Source organism: Coffea arabica, chromosome 11e (genome assembly GCF_036785885.1).
Source record: "Coffea arabica cultivar ET-39 chromosome 11e, Coffea Arabica ET-39 HiFi, whole genome shotgun sequence".
Classification (NCBI taxonomy): domain Eukaryota; kingdom Viridiplantae; phylum Streptophyta; class Magnoliopsida; order Gentianales; family Rubiaceae; genus Coffea; species Coffea arabica.
The window spans coordinates 47,290,271-47,294,364 of NC_092331.1; the positions used below are offsets into that span (position 1 = coordinate 47,290,271).

Here is a 4,094-nt window from a genome sequence, read left to right on the forward strand (position 1 = left end):
ATGAGGAGTTTGACTAATAGGGCTTTTAATAGCATCAATATATATATTTGAAATATGTTGGACCAGAGTTATAGGCCTTTGAGACATTGGTATTTGTCTTGGAACTTGAGTCGAAATCAGCCCAGGTACATTTGAATAAGATAGAAGGGTTGAAGGCCTATATTCAGGTCTTCTGGACATTTTCTGTGATGAATCCACCTCCCCCTAGGGCGTCACTAAGGGTTTGGCAGGCCATCTATCCAACTCTCGCCAGAACTCACTTATGCCGTCACGAAATTTACAAAGTAACAATCTCAACAGTAAGAGTAATATCCATTACAACCCTAGCCATATATAATCGTGAACATCAAATGCCCATACAATCTCTAAATATAACCGAGGAGTAAAACTTACAAAATAAAACCAAACAAGCCCACTAGAGCGCTAAGGAATGCCTACGCGAGCAACTAATAAAAGTTAGATAAAATCTATGTTTTCTCCAATTCCCACTCTCATGTTCTTACCCCTGTAAGGAAAACAAATTTATGAAATGAGCTAAAAACCCAGTAAGGTTCCAAGAAAAAATGCAAGTAAACCAGCATGCATGACATAAAACATAGTGAAGCAGGTAATCAGATAGATCATACAATAATGTACAGTAAATATCACATTCATATCAAAGGATACAGTCTACTTCCAGGAGCAGGCACCATGGCAGTTTATCTAAGGTCCATTGACACTTCGTCAACCATGAAATTATAATGTCCGTAGATCACCACTAAACGTTAATCTCCATCAATCAATCATCTCCCTATTGGGCCGGAACACCAAACAAGTACCAAGGTTCGTTAATCTTCTCGATCAAATCTTTGCTGACTCGATTCGACCAACTAGCCATAGGTTAGGCTTACAACCTCAAGTATTCAAATATTCATGATCTGGATCCTAAGTATTCAAGTATTCATGATATGGGATTAAAATCTCAAGTATTCAAATATTCACGAGTGGAGTCATTGACTATCACCCAACGCTCACGCAAGTAAGGATTGGAAACGTTAGCTATCACCTAATGCTCCGTATTCAAGCACGTCATGAGTTCAAATCATGAACAAACAAGTTAGGAACTTCATCCTTTACCCAAGATTGCCCAACTTACCCGACCGCTCTAAGGTTGGTCTCAAACAAGAGGTCTAACGAGGGCTCGATTCAGCCGTTACCAACCTATATTCACACATACGCATGAGTAACCCAAGTTCCCACTTATCCGAATCTCGGATAAGGGTCCAAAAGCCCAGTTCAACCATTGTAAGAAGATATGCCACTGATCTACAATCATATAAATGTATATGCAAGTCCACATGCAAGATCAAGTATTTCAAGTTCACGGAGGTTGAGTGCGAATAAGGACACACTTGCCTAACCAAGATCAAGTCACAAGTAGGCTCAGCATGCCACATTGTTCAAGCATTTCAAGTCAAGATATAGGTCACATGTAAATCAAATTGCTTTTACATGCATGAACAAGATATCAAGAGTTTAGTCGAGTTAGATCAAGTGCGATAAAATACACACTCACCTAAGAAATGAGAAATCAAGTGCCTAACAATTTTAGCAACAAGTAGCATGGAACATGCAGTTGGAACACTCACCAGTTCAAATTGAACACCGTTAAACATTCGTCTCCGAGTTATGCTAATGCTCACTGTCAAACCCTAAGAGCAACTTGGACAAAAATATGATTGTCCAATCGTTCAAAGTTTAAGTGAACCAAATTCACATTTTAGACTCAATTATGAGTCATACACCTATCCAAGTTGGCCTCATAAATTCCCAAGGGTTTAAAAACAAATTTGAAGATGCAAATCAAGGAAAAACCCAAGCACATACTAGGGTAATGATTCAACTATAGTTTTGGAGTAAAAAGAAAGCATTTGATCCAAAAAATATGAGCAACCAAAGAATTCTACATTTCATTTCATTGCTGGAAATTTCCAGCAACCATACCCAAACAAGAAGTCTAGCCACAAAAGTCAAGATTTTCACCATAAAAACTCACATGCTTGCTAGAATTGAAGTGTTTTAAGATATATGGAGTCAAGATATGCCAATTCATAGCCAAAGTTTTAGATGTAAAGTTGGAAACATCTCAGCTTCTCTCCTATGAGTTCCAACAAAAAAATTCCAGCAAGCATCATTCCTTTGAAAAATCATAACTTGAGTTATAAATGTTCAAAAATCATGTAACTTACCCTGTTAAAAACTAGAATCAAAACACTAACAATCTTTAGAAGATACCTGAAAGAGATTTAGTTCATAAGTTGGTCCAAATTGAGCCGCAATCTACTGCAACATTCTAGTTTTTACTTGTACAGGGCAGAATTTTCAATCAAATTTGCCGATTTTCTGGTGTGTATATAAAATGAATCATAGCTCCAATTTTATACCGTTAGAAAGCTCTCTGAATCTAGTTGAAACACAACAAAACGGAACTCAATTCCATCTTTTCTATACAAGGTTATAGCAAATTTTCCAAAACTGCATAGAGTATCCTACGAAATTTCCAGTTTGCTAATAATGGTGAGAAAATGCTATAGCAAAACCTCACTCCCTCGACTCAAGTTTAACACATAAAAGTCTTAAACAGTGTTTGGAACAGGGCCAAAACTCATCATGAAAAGATTGAGGAAATTAAGGTAAAATGCAGCCCTATCAACTCGGCCATCAAGAAAAATTGTAGCTAGGAAAATTAGAGAAAACCACCAATGAAAACTCTTCATTTCATCTAAAATTCAACCCACAAGTAAAGCTTAAAGGTTTACCAAGTATCTTATGCAACTTTACCACAAAATCACCCCACAATTAAAGAAACCAAGATGATCCTTACTCGGCCAGCATCTCCCCTGTTTTTTCCTTGAATTCCTCCTCCAATTTCAAAGATTAATTTCATGGCAAAACAATCTCAATCAAAACCACATGTTGTAGGGAATAAATTGTATATGTTCTAAGTCACAATAGCTTACCAAATTTAACATATACAGGGTGTATAACCAACTATGTCAAGGCTGGAAATTTTTTTACCCTAAACTGGAAATTACAACTAAAGCTGAAAAATTCTATAACAAAGCTAAAAATTGTACTCAAGCTGGAAATTTCTCAAGGCATGACTTAAGTTTCATAACAAAGCTGGAAATAATATCTGAAAACTGGAAATTTCCAATAAAAGTTGGAAATAACAAACTACTACATAAAATTACAAAATCTTCCATATAACCTACCGCAAACAAGCCATAATCTCATTCAAATACAAGATTAAAGAGAAAGAGTAGTTCCTTACCAAGAGTACCTTCAAACCTTAAGGTGAATAGCAAACTACAGGTTTTCTTTCCCCAAAATCACTCCATAGCAGCTACCTTTCTTCCTTGTTGCAGCCTCCTACGGATTGCTTTAAGGTTTTAGGTTAATTCTTCCACAAAATCTTGCTAGGAATCAAGATGAAAATTGAAGAAGTTTTTCCTCTCTTCTCTCTTCTCTCTCTTGGCCAAACTAGCAGAAAATGGAGTGTTTGTTTGGGTGAAAATGGAAGATAAGTGTTAAGGAAGTCTTGGTCAAGGTTGGTCTTGATTGCCAACACTTGGCACCCAACCATTTATCCTTCTTTTTGTTTTTCTTTTCCTCTCTCTTTTTGGTCCTTAAATTCGACCAAGATGAAGAAAAATAGAAGGATAAGTAGTTAAATTTGTAGGATAACTACTAAGAAAAGTCTTGGTCAAAATTGACTAAAAGTATGACACTTGGCGGGATGAGGTTTCATTCCTATCCCTTGGTATAGGGCTGTCAACGGGCCGGGTCCGGGCCGGAATTCGTTATTCCGGACCCGGACCCGAATTACTGTGCCGGATCCGGATCCGACCCGTTTACCCGACGGGTCTTTTATTCTATGTTCCGGATCCGGATCCGTCGGGTCCCGGATCCGGATCCGGGTCTACCTGAACAAATTTACCAAAATTTATAATTTCTAATAAAAATGAGAAAAAAATATATTTGTAAACTAATTTCTAACTAATGCAAAGAAAAAACCAAATAAGAAAAGAAATCAAATTAACTTTATTAAAATA

At 36.9% G+C, this 4,094-nt stretch overlaps 1 long non-coding RNA gene across 1 annotated transcript; it reads right to left on the bottom strand.

Annotated features, from left to right (window-relative positions):
• Nucleotides 1-260: 260 nt before the first annotated feature.
• On the bottom strand, nt 261-3,658 carry LOC140021651 (uncharacterized). Its single transcript, XR_011825553.1, has 2 exons — nt 3,314-3,658; nt 261-505 (listed from the first exon to the last, which is right to left on the bottom strand). It is a non-coding gene; the product is annotated as an uncharacterized lncRNA (long non-coding RNA).
• Between the last annotated feature and the right edge of the window lie 436 nt (nt 3,659-4,094).